Source organism: Callithrix jacchus, chromosome 13 (genome assembly GCF_049354715.1).
Source record: "Callithrix jacchus isolate 240 chromosome 13, calJac240_pri, whole genome shotgun sequence".
In the NCBI taxonomy this organism is placed as follows: domain Eukaryota; kingdom Metazoa; phylum Chordata; class Mammalia; order Primates; family Cebidae; genus Callithrix; species Callithrix jacchus.
The window spans coordinates 113,617,800-113,640,747 of record NC_133514.1 but is presented as its reverse complement, the minus strand read 5'-3'; the positions used below and the strand labels follow the sequence as shown (position 1 = coordinate 113,640,747).

Here is a 22,948-nt window from a genome sequence, read left to right as displayed (position 1 = left end):
GTTCCAACTGGGCAAACATTCCTTGTAGGTGGATAACTATACACATGCTGTTTCCATTTGACAGATTAAGACTTCATTACCTTGGCTGGATGGGGTGACTCATGCCTGTAACCACAGCACTTTGGGAGGCTGAAGCAGGTGGATCACTTGAGGTCAGGAGTTTGACAGCAGCCTGGCCAACATGGCAAAACCCTGTCTCTACTAAAAATACAAAAATTAGCCAGGTATGGTGTCATGTGACTATATTCCCAGCTACTCGAGAGGCTGAGGCATGAGAATCATTTGGACCTGAGAGGCAGAGGTTGCAGAGAGCCCAGATTGTTCCCCTGCACTCCAACCTGAGCAACAGAGCGAGACTGTCTCAAAAAATAAAAAAAGAAAAGTAATCACCTTCTATTGCTTAACCTATCACACAGCATACATTGCATGCTTCATATCACAGATGCATCCTGTGCCAAATGGGTATAATTATCTTTATTTTACAGATGAAGTCACTAAGGCTCAGAGAAATTAACTGACAGTCTTACAATAACAGTAAATTCTCTCCATTTTAGTGTGACGCTGTTCATTAAACTATAGACAGGAAAAAAATCACAATGTATTAAATATTCTAAAGAAGAACGTGGAAGTTAGTTCATAATATTTAAATCACACACAACTCTGAGTCTTTCTCCTGATGGAAATGGTATTCCGCATCCTTATGGACAATCCAGCACTTTCTGCTGAACCAAAGAAAGAACTAAAGGTCCTTATTTTTAGAGAACCTAGTACAAATGATAAGGGTTGTCACAATACATTTAGATATCGAAGCACAGCACCATGAGTCAGATAAAGCCAGAAAAAATTCGAATTTAGAGAACTTTCTTCTCATTACCACTATAATGATACATCCAAAATAATGAGCAGCTAACTAAAATGCACAAAGTGTTTAACCAGTGTGCTTGTGGAAATGCAATAGCAACCTGAATTTTTGCTTGAGCAGTAAATAAGATTCAAAGAACATATGGGCCACATGTATAAGTCTTGAGATAAATTAATGCCATGATATGAAGTATTGGGAAGCCAATACCTTATCAGTTAGAGAAGGGAGGACACACAGAGAATGTTTACATTCTGATGACATTGGAACATAAGAACCAAAGATACGTTACAGGTGGAAGAATTTAAATCATTAAAATTAAAATTCATCAAGGGGTCGTATTTTATTATGTTCTCTGTAAATAAGCGAGAAGCTGCCTAATATTTTCCCAGGCTCTTAATAAGCTATTCAATACAAAGTTTTTTCTTTTATATTCATTGAGTGCTAACTATAAAGTCTGTATAATTCAAGCTTTAATTAGAGGCCTCACAGAAACATTACAGTTCATTTAAACTGCAGAATAAATTTGTGGCAGATAAGGGCTTTTCTCACTGAACTATGTATAACACAAGTTATATATATATAACACAAGAATAACAAGAACAGACATATGGGGATTTTGTTAAAATGATAAGACCCTAACTTTTTCTGGGTCTAGTTTTTCTTTCTGCAGGTTATAAAAATAAATAAAATCACACACACATAGAAGAAAACACATTGGTGTTTGTAGAAGTGACACCAAACACAACAGGCTTCTGTGATATAGCACACCCAACATTTATAAATAAAATATTCACATTTACTACTAAAAATATTTTTTTACCTTACTTCATATTTACTATTTTACCTTACTTTTACTATTATGGTAGGTAGGTCAGCAGATAGATTAGATATATAGATATAGATTGAGAGATGATGATAGATAGATGATAGATAGATAGATAGATAGATAGATAGAGCTTTATCCTGTGTTCCAATTTATCAGATTCTCCTCACTGCATTATGTCATATGTAAATTTGGTATCTGTGCATTTTAAGTAGTTGATGAGAAGAGGAAGTGTTCCATATAGCAGAAAGAGCACTGATTTCTGAGTCTAGAAAGCGGGGGTTGAATCCAGCTCCATCAGGATATCTGTCAGTCTTGGTTCTGTTGCTGCTACAGCAAATTATCACAAACTTTGTGGCTTCAAACATATATTTATTATCTTAAATTTCTGGTGGTCAGAAGTCCAAAATGCTCTCAGTGGTCTAAAATTGGGATGACATTCCTCCTGGAGACTCTACCGGAGAAGCCACGACCTTGCCTTTTCCAGCTCCTACCAGCTTCCGGTGTCCCACTCCTCCCTTGGCAAAGCCACCAGGGTGATGCGTGCTCATCCTCCCATATCTCTGTTGTTCTCCCTTCTGCCTCCTCAGCCACTTACAAGGACACTTGTGACTATATTAGGTCCACCTGTGCCACCCAGGAGAATCTCTTTATTCAAGGTCAGATAATTAACTGATTCCATCTCCAACTTTAATTCACCTTTGCCATGGACCCTAAGATGTTTGCAGGTTCCATGGATTAGAAATGAACATCTTCTTGGGGCCATGATTCTGCCCACCACTCTATCAGATGAAAGACTGTATGGAACCTGAGTGCTCACTGCCTTACATAATGAGAAAAGTAACCTTTATCTATAACATAAGAACATAAAAAGGCAAAGTTTTTAGTGTCTGGTACAGAGCCGAATCTCAAAAATATGGAAAGAAGTACTGAAGAAATTTTGTAAGAATCCAGTAGGTCTATAACCTAAGTTAAAATTGATCCATTCACTATTATTCTTGGGTAAAACTGTTCATACTCCTGAGAGCAGAACTAGCTGTAAACTCATTAAACTTCCGCATTTAACAAAGAAACATGCTGCATGGTCAAACATCATGCTAAACATCAAGGTATAGACAATCCAGCGCATGTCCTTATCAACTTATGCGATCCACTGGACAATTGTTGTTTGTGAAAACAAGCTGACCTATAATGTACTGTCAAAATACTCATTAACAAATGCATAATAATTGCTCTGAAACTGTGCTAACCAACAACACTAAGACTACTGGTGCTTGGAAGTCAGTTTTGTTTCCTTTGTGTAAAGTGGAACTATTTCCTGTTTACAGTGTTCTTCATAGATTTGAATGGTATTTTCATTTAAGTTAGAATATTCGACCTGATCAACTTAAAACAATTGGATCAAACAATATAAAAGACAAAAGGCATTCATCCTCTTAATGCAGGGCAGTGAGCAAATCACCGATGACTTTTCAGCACTGTAAAATTGTGTCCTTGAGGGCATAAAATTATTCAGCAGCTATACGGTCTTTGTCTTGTATTTCTAGCATGAGAAGAGCAACTCACACTAATAGTAAGTTATATTATGTACATTATACATATAATAATAGAAACTTAATATTACCATACTAGATTAATTAAAATTAAATAGAAATGAAGGACTTCTGCTTTCTTTCTCTAATCTATTAACAGAATTTTTTTTTTTTTTTTTTTGAGGCGGAGTTTCGCTCTTGTTACCCAGGCTGGAGTGCAATGGCGCGATCTCAGCTCACCACAACCTCCGCCTCCTGGGTCCAGGCAATTCTCCTGCCTCAGCCTCCTGAGTAGCTGGGATTACAGGCACGCGCCACCGTGCCCAGCTAATTTTTTGTATTTTTAGTAGAGACGGGGTTTCACCATGTTGACCAGAATGGTCTCCATCTCTTGACCTCGTGATCCACCTGCCTCAGCCTCCCAAAGTGCTGGGATTACAGGCGTGAGCCACCGCGCCCAGCCCAGAATTTTTAAAATAAATATTGGTTTATGCATTTTATAGAAAATTTTTATGGGTCCTAAAAATAACTTTAAAATACTGTTATCTTTTATAAGTTATAAATTGATTTTCAAATAATCAGAATTTCATAAACTTTACGATGACATATTTAAGTTACTTTTAAACATGGTATTCTTATTTATCCTTCATTTTTGACACGCTTTTTTAAAATAGCAGTTTCTAAGAACACTCCCCATGTAACTCCATGACGGTCTGTATATATGCTTCTGTTTTTAGTGTATGAAAGTTTTACTTTCATCTTCATGTTCTATTGGTTGTTCACAATATTTCTCAAAAATAGTACTTTGACCTTCAGGTCTATATTTTCTCTCATCCTTTTTGAAGCTCTCTTTGGTCTTCTATGACTTTGCTTCCTCCTAATTTTTCTCTTTCCACTTCTCTGACATTTCCCCTTCTGCATGTTTTTTTTTTCCGAGTTCTTATTATAGGCATTCTTTCTTTATTTCATGATTTTTCTCTGTATTTTAACCACCCCACTTTACCACTGTCTCAAAATTCTCCATTCCCAAGTCACTCCTGACCCCTGATACCTTGTTTCTAATTAACTGCCAGAATGCCACACATGGGTATTTATAATGCGGTAAAACGCTAGTAAAGTGGTTATTTGGCGTGTAGGTAGGGTCACCCCTCGGTTATTTCTACTGAGCAGTCAGGCTTACAGTTTACTTTTGGCTCACATTAGCTTGACTAAGGCAAGACGGTAATACCCATGCTCAACTGAAGATACTCACACGCATTTGCAGATGTTTGTTGAACTACGTTTTCACTTTATCTCTTCCTTCAAACAAGTTTTACCCTGCATTTAACATAAGGTTAGCAATATGTATGTGTACTTCCTGATAAAACAGATCACTTTTATACATTTTGTGAGTATTAGCAACGTGGATATCTCAGCATAAGAGTCCTTCTCTTTCTAATTACAGTATTCTGAGAACTGCCAATTTTGTGAGCTCTTCTGTTCAAACCTCAGCACTCAAACTGCATAGTGTTTAATACAGTATCTTTGGAAACTTTACTCTTTCACTGCTTAAAATAAAACAAGCTTGTTCCAGGAAACCAAATTCTATTATATAACACTACCTACAAAAACAGGTCTTTGCTTCCTTTTTGTTTTCTTTCCTTTTCCAAATATTTAACCTTTCTCTAGATGGTGATAAGAAAGAACATTCTATTTCTGATTCTTTTATTTTCTACCTAGAACTTCAAGACCATAGCAGACAGTGATTCAGGACACTGCATACCATCCTACCTCTCACCTCATTTGGTACCACCTATTTTTGAGAAAAAGACATACACAAATGAAGAATAGTTGGTTATCTTCAAAATCAATAGTTAAAGATACCTTATAAGACTTTATAGAAGAGTGTTTTGGATAGATGGAAGATTGATGGATATGCTTAGTGCCTGATATCAAGTAAACACTGAAATATATTTGGTGAATGAAGTTCCTGCTCTATAGCCTTCAGTGAGAAGGGATCAAAAACCATGAGGTGTCTGATTCCTGGAAACAACACTGGGATTTCCTTGAGCTATCAGTGATCAAGTGTCCTTTCTGGATTATACTAGTCCTCTGTTCTTATTTAGGAAGCCTGGTTTCAATGAGACATTTTGGAGCAGAAATTTAAAATACTTGTTTTGTATTATCTCAGAACTCTAATAGAGAATTATTGAAAATATGCAAAGATTGTTCTTATGTCTTATATAGTATACTCAAGTATTCTTTATACACCAAGCATATAAATCCTATTCTACTAAATGGCTTTTTTTCATTACTAATAGAAGTTGAATTTTATGCCAGATTTATTAACTGCAGTAATATCTTATTCTCTATCAATGATAAGCTTTGGTACAGTGAGTTTAAGACACCATTGAACTTTTATAAGCTTCTCATAATCTTGACATTCTTTCATGTATGCTTCCCAGAAGAAAGGACATAAAGATGTGGTGTAAATGAAGTTGATGACTTTGGGAAAAATACTAAATATGAACATTATATGATTTTTAATATATTGAGTCAGAAACTAGAAGTATTAGAGATTCATGTTAAAAATGATACAAATCTGATAAAACAAAAATCTTTAAAACTTTATGTTTTAAAGCAAAATGATTTTGCTTATGATTCATCACCTAAAAGCTTTCAATATTAAAGCTCTTATGAAACTCTAAATGAAAACAAAAATAAAAATTATGGATGAACTTATCCATCTAAAATGCTTTTTGCTTTTCTCAGTAAACTCCTGGAAGGACATCCCATTCAAGTAACTGTCAGTCATTATTGGTGGCGTAATCCATCATTTTGTCAAGGTTGCCCAGCCTTTGAATAGTTATCATTTATATTCAAAATATTTTCACATAAACATTGGATTTGAAGACTTTTAGTGGTACCCTAAACTTAAGCATTGACCAATGTGCTCACATGTTGTTATTCACTTTGGGTTTTTTTTCTTTTGGCCAAACCATGGATCAAAACCGTTAAACTGATGGATTGTATTTTTTAAATATTAGAAAGTAAAACAGTATTAGGAAAAGCAGGATTTCTTAATATTTATTTCCAAAGTTTCATATATTATGGACTGAATAGCAATGAATATATACAAATAATTGCATATAGTTATTATTTGAATTTGCATTTAAAGTGGTTTCATGTAGTAACATGATAAGGGTATCCAATCAAGTAATATTTTATGCTGAAAATAACAAAAGGATATGCATTTGTAATCTTTTGTATGTGGTTGCTTAAATGACACCTGGGTTTTAATTAAAAACTTCCTTTGTAGAGATCTATGCTAGTTCCATAATTTAGTTCACCATGGCAATTTGAGGAGAGAAGAAAAATTATTACTAATTAATTTTAAAGCTATTTTCATTGGTGCCTTTATTTACAATCCATTAGCTCAGAATTCAGAAATTATTTTCCTAAGGTAGAGCAGACTTGGACAGAGAAATAAACTTAACTAGTTTCTTTTCTTATTAAGACTTATCTTCCACAATTGAAAATAACTAGGGAAACACAAGTATGTTCCTGACTTACCAGACATCAAAATTCTCATTGTTATAGTATTTATTTGATCTTTGGAATTTAATTCACAAACACCATGGCAAATTCCCCATTCATACTCAAAAATTATCAGCTATAGGACTTCATAAATCTTAATTACAATTCTTTGTTGTGTAAGTCATTTGCAAATAATTAAAATATCACTTAATAATATCCAAATCTGTATCCATTTACATCAATACCAGTAAAGCAACATCACTTGAATCATTTGACAGGTGACAATTAAAATAAAAGTTGTAGATATATCAAAAGTCCATAACCCCTTAATAATCTTAGGCACCTATTTTTAGAGACAAGTTTCATATATATATATATGTATGCGTGTGTGTCTGTGTGTGTGTGTGTGTGTATGATGTCTAGGTTTTAATTAAAAACTTCCTTTGTAGAGAACTATAATAGTTCCATAATTTAGTTCATCATGGCAATGTGAGAAGAAATATTATTACTAATTAATTTTGAAGCTATTTCCACTAGTGCCTTTATGTACATATATATGTATACACATACACATATAGATATATAGATATACACTCTCTCTGTACACATACACATACACACACACACACATACACGATGTATATGTTTCAAAAATGTGTGGCATCAAAGTTCCAAGATACCTGTATCTTTGACTTGTAGGGTATTAATTATAAGTTTCTTTTGCTTTGGGTAAAAAAGTAGACATCTATTTAATTAAGTGAGTAATATAAATGCCCACTTCTAAGAATACATAAATGAGCATTTCTTTTAAAGTTTATTTTCCAATCAACCTGTAATATAGGTAGCTGCAATTCAGTAATGTAAAATCTAGTTGAGTCAATGGAACTTAAAAAAGTTGCATCAAAAAAGTGTGCTTACATATATAGTTCAGTCATACATACATATACCTATTTAAGTTGTAAGAATAAGTATGAGGAAAAACAGAGTAAGAAGTAATAAAAATATACTTATAATGAGGGTTTAAAAATATTTTTCCAAATATAATACAGCATTTGGTTAACTAGACATTTTTGATGTTGGAAGCTCTATGAGTATATAAATTCAAATGTCTCTCCTACAGATGAGGCATAGGGCCCACCTATGTTTTACATTAGAGAAAGTAACTTAGTTCCTTAAAAACATATTCAATTTTCTAACTTTCAGGATTCTTCGTAAACTACACAAACCAAATCTGACAAATCTGAATAATAGAATGCATTATATTTATGTGTAGAGATTTAAAAAATGGATAAGAAAGCTGAAAATCTCAAAATGAGAAAAAACAGGACCCAAATACCTGCAATAATTTGTAAAGAAAAAGCTAAAGTTTAGTTAATTCACTGTACTAAACTGCTTTAGTTGTCCATATCATTTGTCAAGAATCACCACCCAGGAAGAAAACTGAATTGACTACTGAGATAGAGGACTAACTTGTCTGCTCAAATCCTCCTTCCCTACTTCCCAACCTCATAACAAAGCTACATTTCCCAGCTTCACAAGCTTGTCACAAGGTTCTCACGTGGCCACATGGCAGGAGGGCCATTCTACCATGATGGTAGAATGACGGGCAATTTCCAGGCATCCGCTTGACACTCATGTGCCTTTGCCTTTCTCTCTTTAGCTGCCACACAACCAACCCTGACACTCTGAAAGTCATCTTTTTCCAATAGACTAGACAAGGCTTAGTGGATGGTGCATAAATGAAATAGAAATACCCTAAGTCTCTAAATGTCCTTGCCAAGAAGAGTCAATTTGGGCTATTGCGCGCACACACACACACACACACACACACACACACACACAGTACTCTAAGTTAGAAACTGTGCTGACCTTGGCCTTTGTGTACTCTGTGGATTTATTTGTACTGCTACTTCATGTGTATAATCCCAAAATGAGAGTGTATGAGTTCAGATTTTGGAATTCTTTACAAATAGTATCTTACTGAATGGCTCATTCTGCAATTTGCTTTTTTTGTTTCTATATTATGTTTCAAAATTTACCCACACTGATACATGCAGTCATAAAATGTCTGTAACTCTGGTACAAATCCACTTTCTATCATTTTCACTGTAAGAATATAAAACATGAAATGCATCATTCTCTTTAAAAGGTCATTTAATGTGCATGCATATATATGTACAAATATGGGGGATCTTCAAAACAGTATTGAAAAATGCACATTATAAAAAGACTATGCATGGATTTCAAAAATTTTTGAAACAAACTAACCTTGTACTAATTTGCTATAAATCATATGTAAACGATCTAGTTTGTGGCACCAAGAAGGATAAAACATCAATTTGAAAAGAACTCCTATCAACATATTTTGCTAAAATACTGAATATATGAGAATAAAGAAATAGACATTAAACCCTATTCAATTATTTTTTAGCTTCATACACTAATTTTGTTTTATAAACTGTTTTTAAAGAAACACATAGTAGGAACTAGTATTTTAAAACCAGTTCAGTTGTGAGTGGCAATAATTGAAATATTCACATGCAGTCTTTAAAAGGAAAATTAACTTTGTTACAGATACTGAAAACGTATGTAAAAATTTTGCTGACATTCCTGGCAACTGAATGAATACATGAAGAAAAGGATCTTGAAGCAATGTGGACATGGGTGTGACGTAATACAATTCTATGCAAATGAGAAAAACTTTCAAAGAGATTCTGAAGAACATATGAAAAACAAATAACTACTCAAAGATAGAAAATACTGTTTAATGAAGGTACTGCTCCTAAAAGTTAGTTATAGCCAAAAGGACAGAAAGAAGATGACAGAATGATGAAAAGCCTACTAGTTCAATACCTTGATCATCATGGTTTCATTCTCAGGCTCCAAAGAAACTTTGAGCAAGGAACTAAATCTTTGTTTTCTGATAATCAGATTCCTTCACTGTCATAATTCTATTGTCCTAAAATAAGTGTAAGAACAACATGCTATATTATTTTCTTATAGTAGAAAAGAAAAAGAAAGTATCGTAAACTAGACTTCGTAATAAGGTAAAATGTAACATTTCCACTGGAGTTCATGTTTATATGTGGAATCTTGTTCAGAATGTGAAAACACACATAGGTAAACAACCTACTCTAATATCTCTCAGTGCACAAATTGCTTATGAGATTTCTCATTTATTATGTACTTGTTTTAAGAATTGTACAAAACGCTTTATATAATTATCTTCTCATTTGACCACAATATTCCTTTTAAAAGTGTCCGATTATTATAGTATTGTAAGCCTCAGAAACTTCAAATATTCGAGGGACAGCCAGATGACTTCTGAGTGTTAGAACCGAGATCAAAACGAGACTGTTTAAAGAGGTGAACAATGCACACCTGGGCCTGTTGGGGGTGGGGTGTGAGGACAGGGAACTTAGAGGATGGAGCAGTAGGTGCAGCAAACCACCATGGCACACGTATACCTACGTAGCAAACCTGCACTTTCTGCACATGTATCCTGGTTTGCTTTTTTTTTTTTCCAGAATAAAGAAAAGAGAATAAAAAACAGCCAAACAAATCTCTGGCTTTAGGATTGTTGGAAGAAAATTTCTTAGATACAGCTGCCCATTTCATCCAGGATCCATTAAAAGGATGGGAGTTGCCAATAATACAGGTCATCCTGTCCCTCGGCTAGCCAGGCTCTGGACAGGAGACAGGTGGGATATTGCTCACAATGTCTCCTTCTTGTGAAACACATTCCATTTTTTGTCAGTTTCTCAGACTTCAATAGTTTTAGGTCTCAGCTCCCAACAGCAAGATCACCTGCCTTGTTTCTATCACCAGGTACGCATACTCCTCTGACGTCATCTTCTTTTGAGCATAACTTGCTTAATGCATGCCTCTAGCTCAATGCACCAACATGGTTCCTCTTTTGCCTGCCCTGATCTGTGGAATATATATGCTAGGCCTCCCCCACCAGGAAAGGGACTGGATAACAACCACTCAATATTTCTGCACCAAAGCAGCTAACCAGGGCAATATCATCACTTCTCTTGTGCAGAGGGTATTTCTTTTATTCAGTGTAATAGCCATAGAGAGAAAGGAAAGCTGGAGATCCTGGCTCTTACAATAATTTGGTCAAAGTTGCTCCTATTCACATAATAAGCTCAACAAGTACCTTGAAGATGACCTTTCTTATCAAATATTATACATTGCACCTAAAATGACCCCAAGAAACTCCAAGAAATAGCTACTTTACAAAATGTACTCCACAATCTGTGTGCAGCGCATTAAATAATAAATTAATAATAATAAATGAACATACTTTCTGGCTGTCGTCTACTTTTGCCTTCTGTTTTTATATGCACTGTCCTAAACGGCATCGTAGAGAAACAGAACGTAAAGCAACTGTTATTACCCTTTGTCCTTGAGTCCAGAAAAAGAAAATAAAAGATTTACTATTCATGTAAAATTACCTTGATATATATATATGTGTGTGTGTGTGTGTGTGTGTGTGTGTGTGTGTGTGTACGTTTAACATCAAATAACAAGTGAATCTGAAAATGCATTTCTTTAAAACTGCCCATGTTCATCATAATTGGGAAAATTTTAATCCACCCTCAGAACTACATGCGGGGAGTTTGAGAAATTACTTTTTATAAAAATTTGTAAGTATGCTAGAACAACAACATCTAATAAGCAAAGGATTTCCAAGCATAAAAAATTGATTGCAATGACATATTATCAATATCGTTTCACATATTTTACTATTCTATTCCTGTATCATTACATACTATGAGTTATTAACACAGCTACTGAAAAGTTTAGTACCTTTTTACATGATTACTAACACAGCTCCCCAGATAATTTGAGTGAAAATATTCAAAGCAGACTATAGAAATATAACATAAATCCTTTGTGTATGTTTTCTTGCAAGGTCAAAATCTGCCATGCAAAATGATATTAAATTAGTTCTCTTCAAGGTCATGATTAGAACATAAATGTCAATGGGAAAGAGCAACATTTGCATTTCATATGAAGTGTGACCAATGACAGGTGCATCTGTTACATGGTTCATGAGATTAGCAAGGATTGCTGAAGAACTACTACCCATTTAATGAAAAAAAAATGTATCTAGTGAATTGGAATGCACAGTGACCCCATCGTGTTGCTGACCCAGGCAAGCACAAGTAAATACGGCATGCAGGACAAAAATGACAATGTTTTAGCACAGTTAATAGGGCAATATAATTTTTAAAAAACTATAAAATCATGTTACAGGTCAAGGAAACCTAGTGCCCATGTTTTCTAAGCTCCTCATCCTAAGGATGAAGATATTTACGCTGATGATGGTGTCACTTTCCTAAGTCATACAACTAGCTAGGGTCATAGACAGAAAAAGAAGATCAGCTCTTTGATTTCTAAATCAGTTTTTTTCCACATTGTTAATGTATTTTAGAAACTTCATTTTGAGGATAAAATTTAAAACCAAAACAAGAATAAAAACCTCCCACTCAGGGGCTTTGAGGTAAGGTCCTTTGCTCAATCTAAAGGGAAAAAAATCATTAGCCTGAGTTAGAAAAGATAGCCCTCCTCCTCCTGCTAACATTTTTTAACATTTTGCTTTTGATCATTGCTAACAGAGCTCATTTGTACAGCTTCCTTTAATGTTTCTCTACCTCATCCCATCTCTCCCTTTAACTAAGGAAGATTTTCAGGTTTTAAAATCAAGACTTGAGCTACCAAGGGCCAAGAAGATTGATAACTAAGCAGGATGCCTTATTAGCAGAAGCCAAAAACACTGAAACAGTCCGAAACATTCTAGCAAAGATTTCAGTGTTCATTTCTTTTCCTAGTTTTAAAGTTACTTCTACTTTATGGCCTAAATTGCTCTCTTGCTGGCTGAAGAATCTCCTCATTAGCATGAAGCTATAAAATATTAACAGAGGAATTATTCTTTCTTTGGAAAAAGACACCTTGAACAATTTGCTCAATATATTTCCAATTTATGCTTCCTAGTTCACTGAACAAACTGTCTATCCAAATGGCATTGGAAAGAAGGTAAAGAATCAGTCACGGCCAATAATCTATTGAAGAATATGCGGTATTTCATCATGACAGATATTTTTGCAATTGCCCTTGATCATAAATTTACATAGGCACAGTTATCACCCCAAAATTGAAGCCTTACAGAAATGTTTACAAAGGTCACACGATATTAACATTCTTGACAGATATTTATTTCCTCTAGTTGTGTGGTCTAAATATTTATTTGCGTGTATAAATTATCTCAATTATTATGGAAATAAAATAAGATCTATCATGCCGTTTACAAGAATACTATTTTATCTGCCAAACAAAATGCCAAAATCATGAGGAAATATTGTAAATTTAATTGGAAGCATTTCTTTCCTCCAAATTTTGTGAAGCTCTGGTCTTGCACACAGTAGAGATGCTATGTTGGTCTCAGTTAATATAAAACATAGAAACAAAATTTTAAAAGTTTATCTCATGGAGGTAGAAAATAGAATGAGGGTTACCAGAAGTTGGGAAGGGTATGGGAATAAAGAGAGATTGCTCAATAGGTACAAACATACTGTGAGACAGAAGGATAAGTTCTAGCGTTCAATAGCACAATAGGGTAAACTACAGTGAACAACAATCTACTGTATATTTTTAAATGCTAAAAGAGATTTACTATGTTCTCAACACAAAAAAATGGTAGATGTGTGACATAACAGATATGCTAAATACCTAATGTCATTGTTACATATTGTATGTCTGTATCAAAATGTCACAGGTGCCCCACAAAAACACACAAATATTAGGTATTAATTTTAAAATGTTCTCGTCATCAAGATGGGAAAGATAAATGTCCTAGCAGAATCATAGACAAAGTGAAGAAATAGGCTGTCCAATGTAGCCAGGACACAGAGAAGAAATTTAGGTTTACATGTAATTTTTTTAAATGCACATAAATATAAGATCCTTTTAATTGAGCTAAGCACATTGGCATAGACTGAAAAAGCAAATTTATTTTTCAGGTTCAACATACCTGAAAATAAAAATGCATTCCCACATATGTTTTGCTTAAAAGAAATACAAATTGGCATAGGCTTTCTAGGTGAAAATGTGTTAATGCTACATCCAAAGCTTTACATTCAGGCACATCTGTTCACTGCTCAATTACATTTTAGGAATTCATCCTTAGGATATAATCAGAAATATTCACAAAAATGCAGTGTCCATTTTGGCAAAAAAAATATTTATACTTTCATAGGAAGAAATGAACAATGCAAATTGGAAAAAGTTAACTATGATATCAATATCACAAAAAAATTAATAGAAATAAAATTCACTCAGTAAGACATTCAAGCTAATCATATTTTTTAAATGTTAACAAAATATTCTGCTAAACGTAAATTAGAGATAAATAAACTATTCAGCTTTACATTTTTAAAATGAGACTAATCTTTTTATTTTTATTTATTTATTTTTTTTGAGACGGAGTCTCTCCAGGCTGGATTGCAGTGGCACAATCTGGCTCACTGCAACCTCCACCTCCCGGGTTCAATGGGTTCAAGTGATTCTCCTGCCTCAGCCTCCTGAATAGATGAGATTACAGTCATCCATCACCATACCAGGTGGTGTATTTGTAGTACAGAGCGGGGGGTTCACCACATTGGTAAGGTTGGTCTCGAACTCTTGATCTTAGGTGATCTGCCCACCTTGGCCTCCCAAAGTGCTGGGATTACATGCATGAGCCACTGCCCCAGTCCCCTTTGTTCTTTATGTATGCAAAAAGTCTAAAAATGAATCCTCCAGTGAAATGAAAATATGTATTAGGCATATTGCCACATTTGTTTTTAAAGCAGATTGCATCTGAGGCTCTCATATCATCTCTTACGTAGGAAATTTTGATAAACATTATCAGCTATTCATGCTCTTTAATGTTATGTTTGAAAGTTTTTTATATTGCTATCAGACAATGCTACTCGGATTTATAAACATACTTTCACGAGTCTATCTTCCTTGAAAGCCAAGACTCTCCTTTCTATGAAAAGTAAAGCATATAAATTATTAAGAATATTTCACATTATCATTATGTAAACATGTATTCTGATGATGAAAATGTATCCAATATTTTAGGGGGAGGTTGAACTCCCTCAATTTCAAGACAACAGTTTCCAAGTACTAGTTCCATAATTCACTTTAGACATGAGACAGCCAGCAGCAGGCAGCTAAGAAAATAGCCACAGAGCAAAACCAGGCAACATGACTATTATCTACTCCTTCAAACCCAATACAGCAAGATTTAAAAGAAATACAGATGGTCTCCTATTTAAAATTATTCAACTTATAATTTTCAACTTTGCCATGGGTTTTTCCAATGTTACTCCATCGTAAGTCAAGGAACACCTACATTTAGGATACTTTGACTTACAATTTTGGATGTGACAATGGGCTCATCAGGCTATTAAAGAAATTTACACTTACAAGGGGTTCACTGGGACATAACCTGATTGTCAGTCAAGCAACATTTGTACTTTAAAAGATTAAAATTAAGTAAACTATTAGGATTTTTTTTTTTTTTTTTTTTTTTTTTTGCTCTGTCACCCAGGCCGGAATGCAGTGGCGCAATCTCTGCTCACTGCAACCTCTGCCTCCTGGATTTGAGCCATTCTCCTTCCTCAGCCTCTTGAGTAGCTGGGATTACAGGCATTCACCACTGCACCCAGCTAATTTTTTTGTGTTTTTAGTAGAGACAGGGTTTCACCATGTTGGCTAGGCTGGTTTCAAACTCCTGACCTCGAGTCATCTGCCTACCTAGGCCTCCCAAAGTGCTAAGATTACAGAGGTGAGCCACCGTATCCCACCAACCATTATAACTTCTCAGACTCTCTACAAACTTCTTTTTTAAAGAAAAAGTATATTGACATGAAATAAATAATAAACTTTGTATCTTACCACCTCATGGTACAGAGGAAAAACCTGATGCTGAGAGACAGCAAGTGCCCACAGATAGTCATTAACAGACACTGTAATTCCTAAACACAGAACTTCCATTCATCTACTTTTTTAAAAAGGTGGAAAACATTTGTAATAATTTCTAGGATCTGTATACCAAGAATTATTCTAGGTATTATGAAAACTGAATGAAATAAAATAACTGAAATTTTTACTGCATGCTTTTGAGTTTTTTTAATCGGAATTAAGCTTATTTAAAAGACATTATTTTAAATGCCCGATTTAGGAATTTTTAAAATTCTACTTGAGGCCCTTTCTAAAATACAGAATTTTAAGACAAATAAGTTACATTGTTTAATTGTCTTGAGTGAGCATAGAGCTGCTTCTCAGGATACTGATTCCAAAGGATTGTAATGGAATTTTATGAATTAAGTCATGACTTTGTACAGTGGGGCATCTCTTCAGTTCAGTTCATTACTTATGAATCATCTTTATAAGACGGAAGAAGCAAAATAAACTATCACGTTAAGTGTAGCCAAGAGAGCTCTCAAATTAGTGAAGAACACATACACACACACACACACACACACACACACACACAACAGCAAACTTGGGATAGAGACAGAGCTGAAGGTAAATTAACAGGACTATAGTCTCTATATGTAAGTAATAAAACAAGCTACCAGCCTGTTATTCAGCATATTGAAGAGAACCAAAGTCCAATGTACTTAAGATGAGTTTTGAACAGGTTCACACCCAACATAGGGAACTCAATAATAATTAGACTCAAGTGAAAAATCATTCAGTCCCAGAACAGACAATCGCAGGACAAAAAAAAAATCAAGGAGCAAACAAGCTGTCATGTTATGTCTAGCCAAGAGAGCTCTTAAATTAGTAGAGAACACACACACACACACACACACACACACCCCGACACACTTGGAATAGAGACAGAGCTGAAGGTAAAGAAACAGGACTGTCCTCTCTACATTTAAGTAATAAACCAACCTACCAGCCTGTTATTCAGCATTTTGGAGAGAACCAAAGTCCGATGTACTTAAAATGAGTTTTGAGCAGGTTCACACCCAACACAGAGAACTCAATAATAATTGGACTCAAATGAAAAATCATTCAGTCCCAGCATAGACAGTCACAGGACAAAAGAAAGAAAAAGAAAGAAAGAAAGGAAAAAGGAAAGAGGAAGGGAAAGGAAAGGAGGAAAGGGAAAGGGAAAGGGAAAGGGAAAGGCGGAGGGGGAGGGGGAGGGGGAGGGGGAGGGGGAGGGGGAGGGGAAAGAAAAAAGAGTATCAGCAGACCTGAGAAGATTCTCAAGGGCACGGTGGCTCAAGCCTGTAATCCCAGCACTGTGGGAGGCCGAGGCGGGTGGATCATGAGGTCAAGAGATCGAGCCCATCCTGGTCAACATGGTGAAACCCCGTCTCTACTAAAAATACAAAAAAATTAGCTGGGCATGGTGGCGCGTGCCTGTAATCCCAGCTACTCTGGAGGCTGAGGCAGGAGAATTGCCTGAACCCAGGAGGCGGAGGTTGTGTGAGCCGAGATCGCGCCATTGCACTCCAGCCTGGGTAACAAGAGCGAAACTCCGTCTCAAAAAAAAAAAAAAAAAAAAAAAAGCTTCTAATTTGAACCAAAACAGAGACTCACTTAACTGATGAAGTGTTAGCCCTGGGTTCTTGGTGAAGAGCAATGAGAAGTGGATGTGGGAAGGTGATGACTAGTTCACCACAAACCAAATGTTCAAGAGTATTCCAGTGAGTTCAAACGTATAAGTGATTTTATCCTTACAATGTGAGTTTTAAAATGCCTTTCTTTCTCCTCTCTTCCTCCCCAACCCTTCTCTCCTGGTATATTCATTACTATATGCCAGTTACTTCAGACTAGATCGTGTTGCTCAGAATATGCGAAGTGGATAAGGGATTCCCACAAGGAATGTTCATCTCCACCTGGGTGTTGCACCCACACCAGTGCACTGCTGCACAGCACATTCGTCATAAGAAGCCCAGTTATTAAAGCCAAAGTGTGTGAGCGTCTTGGGAAAGCGGAAGTACCATTCACTTTCTCAAAGTGGATGGGAGGACTCACCCACAGTTCTGGAGCACTGGCAGAGGACACAGAAGAAATGAGGGCATGTCTGTCTGTGCTGACTGCCCCTCAGAAGCATCCCAGCTGAGGCCACAAAAATAGCTCCATCCACTTCCTCTCCCCTGTAGTTGGCTTATCCTTGACCTACGATACAAAATAATCCCAATCTACAAAAGAAGTATTGGCATTAATAATATTAAGCATTTTAGTAGAAAAACAACAATAAGAGACCATTAAAGAACATAGAATTGTAAGTGAAACACTTTTATTTAATTTATCTCTGCCTCTCTCTTCCTGCATGTTTCTGGGTTCTTGACTTCACCGTAGAGGGTAAGCGGGGAGCACGTGTTTACATACTCTCTACTAACAACTATCTTGATGAGCTTGGTTCTTTATTTAAGTCTTATAAACCCATACATTGTTTTCTAAAACAAACGGCAGAACACTTACCTCAAAGATTTGTTGTGAAGTTGAAATATGAAACGTGCTATGTGCTATTCTTACTAAAAGGGCCATTAGTGTCTGTGATTTTGAAATTACTAAACTTGTTGCAAATTATATAAACTTTCAAAGCCTGGAAAAAATCCACGATGATGTACAAATGTAAATAAATACACTGGAGAAGTTATGAGATCCAAGGAAAGCACCAGAGTCCTGGGTTGTGGCATAAGGGTGCAGGGGGCCCTCTAGGTCTGGACCCTTCCAACCCACATGCACAATTTGGACTCCAATACAGCTCTACTCGGTTCTCGTGAGTATACACGCAGCCATCAAGACAACCCACATCCTCATTTGAAGAAAGAAGAAACATATCAGAATGGTTTTAAAGGATTTCAGGTCATTTGAAACTGAATTATTTTCTTCATTTTGTAAATTAAATGTACTATATTTTTCACATTTTTTTTGTTCTAAATCAGTTTTAAAATTTGAGGGAAAAACTCCAAGATAAATATTGCAGTAGTGTATATATGCTGTATATCAAGAAAGATTATCTCCCTCTGTGACTGTGAAGATGAATGTTATTATATTCTTTTTAGGCATTCTTTTTTTGTATTTATTAATACTTAATGAAATATTAATCACAAGAGAAATAGATGTTTGGGTCATACAAAGTTTTTCGTGCACCATACTGAGCAGTCTGAGCTAATAATGCAAACGATTGGACATCACAGTAATGAAGGCACTACTGTTGTTGGCTGAAGCCTTGTTTTACTGAACTAAGCGGAGGCTTAGTTCCAAAGAAATTGTGACTCTGGAAATGCTATTTAAGCCCAGAGACATTTGTTTTCATTAAAGTTGGAAGTATCTTTCAAAGGGTAGACTGTTGCCAATTGTATTTACCCTTCATTTTAAGATTAGAATTTTAAAGATGGTCCAATAACAATATTGCTTTTTAATCATTAAGCTTGTTCACACAGCTGACATAAGGTAATGCTTTTAGACATTATAGTTAGACTTCATCAAGTATGGGTAATTGAAGGAGTGTATTTAGTATTTTCATTCGTATTTTCAATTTAGCTTGATGAGTCAGACTACAGCCTGCCTTGGTTCAAACCCTGGCTTTAGAGCTTATTAGTTATGTGACCTAAGGTAAGCTGCTTAATATTTTTATGCATCCCTCAACTTATCTATGAGATAAGAATAATAATAGATTAGCAAACAATTCTATTTGGGGACTAAATAGATGTTAAGTACATAGACTAGAACCTTGAACATAATAACTATTACATAAATGTTTCTTATCAATATTAATATTCAGAAATAATTATTAAGGACCTCTTTTGTGCCAGGAACTTTTTTTTACATTCAACAAAGCATTAAGATAAACCACACACACATTCCTATTATAATTAGGCTTATGTTTTAGTTAAGCAGATGGACAATAAACACTGAAAATAAGAAAAATATCTAGTACTTCAGTGAGAAGCACGAAGGGGAAAGATAAAGCCAACTATGAAATAGAAAATGTTGGAAGACAGCGACGACGGCTATGGCTAGTATTAAACAGCGGCTCAGCTTCACTCATCCTTCTGGACGGCTCTTGATGATGCTGGGGCTGGAACTTTGCAAACCATATTTCAGCTTTGCTAGAAAGCTTCTTGTAAGGGCCCTTCCAGTACAGAGTGCTAGAAAGAAACTACGAAATAGGAGAAGGAAGAAGGGACTTTCTACTTCCTGTTTGCTTTCTGCATGCTTCCTGCTTCTGCCAGTGTCTTCCTAGCCTCACTTTACCCCAGCAGAAGTGAGGCACTGCAGTTGAAGCAGTTGTGTCCATGTTTTGTTTTGTTGCGTTTTGCTTCCCAATACTTACAGAAACAGCCTTATCAGATCCCCATATCCCCAGTAAAATACTCTCACCAGTCACTGAGGGCTCTTCCTCAGAGGTTCCCTAGCCACGGCCAAATGGGTTCCTTTCTCTAAGCTCAAAGACGCCAATACCAGATGGGCAGCACCCTCTCCTCAGCCATTTGGGACCAGGCTTTGTGAGGCTCATCTTTCAAGCTCTTCAATTTTAATCTCAGCCTTTTCCCTTTCATTCCCCAGCACTAGGAATGGCAGCTGTTACTTCTGTGATACTTTCATGTTTTCATGGATCCTTTCACAGTCACTTAGTTAACAAGTCTTAATACCTACATAACACTTCTATCAAATTATCTCTAAAAACCTGGCATGAGCTTTGTTTTCAGTAGACTGACTGATATGATGGACAAGGAGATCTCACTGCGTAAGACCTGAAAGAAGTGAGGAAGTCAGCCATGGGGATGTAGAAGATAAGGCATTCCAGACAGAGGGAACTACAAGGGCAAAGGCCCGGAGGTAGGCCTGGGCCTCATCTGTGTGAGGACAGAGCCTGTGTTTCTAGAGAAGAATAAGCAGGCGTGGAGTAGTGGGAGCTCAGATCTGAGAGGTTATAGCGGTCAGATTATGGAATGCCTCATAAGTAAGGTGGCCATTACTTACCGTTTGAACAGGACTCGTGAAAGGATGTAAGGGGGTGCTATTAATAATTACACAGAGGTAGCAGGCTAACTTGGACTGTCCCAGGAAAACAGATATGAATGTCTTTCCTAAGTATAACTTACTGTCAGGACTTGGGTTTTACTTAAAGTGAGGTATGAAGCTTTAAGAGAGTATTGCATGAAGAGATAACTTAGTCTAACTCACATTTTAACTGCTCCCCAGAGGAGAACAGATAAGGTATTTTCTATAAAATACAATGCTTCTCAATTCAGTATGAATTATTTAACTATAATCTATAATATAGATTACAATCTCTATAATCTATAATATAGATTACAATCTCTATAATCTAAAATATAGATTACAACCTCTATAATCTATAATATAGATTATAATCTACATATATAATCTATAATATAGATTACAATCTCTATATATAATCTATAAATGTGGAAAAGCATACATGAGTTTTAGAGTAGATTTGACAGAGATATAATCACACAGGTATACCAGTATATTTACCACAAGATCCAATAATTATTTAATTTAATCAATAATTATGTAACTAAACTTTGGCTTTCTTTCTACTTTAAGGAAAATAAGTAGGACTTTTGAAACTTTAATATATCAAAGACCCTCAGGCCTCAGTCCAATTAGTGTGTTCCAAATTTCTTCTACTCTTCTTAAGATAGTGTAAAGAATGAATTAGCCTCCCTTTATTTCTAGCTAATATTCACCAGAGGAGAAAGTAAATGATAGGAGGAAATCACAGCTACAAATTACCAGGGCTAGTACTAGAACCACTGCCTGCCTTCAAAGCCAGCACTTTGCGTGCCACACCATGCTATATGCACTGAATATCCTTTCTAACTAATTTTATGACCTTTACACTTCATTTTAAGCAACATACATAAAACACACAGACCAAGATGTGCTATGTTAATTTGTTGCTTTGTGGAAAACCTGAATTTTTTAAATGAAAAAATAAATTTTTGATAGTGAAATTTTAATTATCTCTATTTTCCTCCGCCAGAGATTATCCATTTGTACTCAACAGCATCTCATTTCTCTACTGTGTCCATAAATATCAAGAACAGGAAGACTGCAACTCGCATTTTACAAACTCCATTGTTACCAAGTTTAGATCCTACCAGTGAGAGGACTTACACAAACGGCTCCTTACTTATGTGCTCCATTATGCACATACAGAAAGGAAAGATTCATCCATTATCAAGGTAACTCTGTCTCCTATTCAGGCTACAAAATATTAAAAAACCCTCTATTTATTTTATATTCCCTGTATCATGTGTATTGGCTAAAAGAGAGTTTTTAACTATTTATAGTAATAAAGCAGAAATATTTCAACACAATTTGGTTTTTTCTTGGTGACAGTAAGAAATCACTTTCAATGAAAGGGAAAATTTGCATTGATTCAGTCCACTGTGCAATGGCCTTGAGTATCTCCCTAGAAACAGGATAGGTGGTACCACTAAGGAATACTAAACTAAGCAAGATAATGAAGACGAAAACAAAAATCATCATCTAGAATTTTACTTCTCTGATATTCATATTTTACTGAGATATATTCTATAAATTAAATGTCATTTCTGTTTCCTATGTTATATATCACTTATTTTGTTAAAAAAACATATATTCTATTATATGCAAAAAAATGTGTGCTGCTAGAGAACAATAATTAAATAGTTGAATTTGAGTATGAGGAGGGTTACATTCTTATTTTACATTCTTATTCTGATTTTTAATAGTAAAATCATCTTTTTCCTCAAATCTATATGGAATTTAATGAAGTAATCTCTATGAAAGACCTGCAGGATTGCTATTTATACAGATAGTAGATTCCATTAGCACACCAGTATCAGATTTTAATCATCTTCCCCCAATGATGAAAATGTTTGATGACTCCCACTGCCTACTGAATTAAGTCCAATGTCTTCTAAAAAAGATTGTCTACCACATAATCAAACTTTTAATCATCTCTTGTTCATCTACATGAATATTTCTCTTCATCCAGAGTGGAATTCTTGCTATTGTCTGAAAAGGTCTTCACATTCTCTACACGCTTTTTTTTTTTTTTTTTCGGAGACGGAGTTTCGCTCTTGTGACCCAGGCTGGAGTGCAATGGTGCGATCTCAGCTCACCACAACCTCCGCCTCCTGGGTTCAGGCAATTCTCCTGCCT

The 22,948-nt window shown here is 35.5% G+C and overlaps 1 long non-coding RNA gene across 13 annotated transcripts in view; it reads right to left on the bottom strand.

The window, feature by feature from the left end:
- LOC108587907 (uncharacterized) overlaps positions 1-22,948 on the bottom strand; it is a 651,298-nt gene that overhangs the window by 116,541 nt on the left and 511,809 nt on the right. For 11 of the 13 annotated variants that reach the window (XR_013525356.1, XR_013525361.1, XR_013525359.1 and 8 more), the window contains one exon: positions 17,789-17,932. The exons of the other annotated variants lie outside the window; for them this stretch is intronic. This is a non-coding gene — a long non-coding RNA (uncharacterized LOC108587907). The remainder of the gene's footprint in view (positions 1-17,788; positions 17,933-22,948) is intronic. 13 annotated transcript variants of the gene reach the window in all.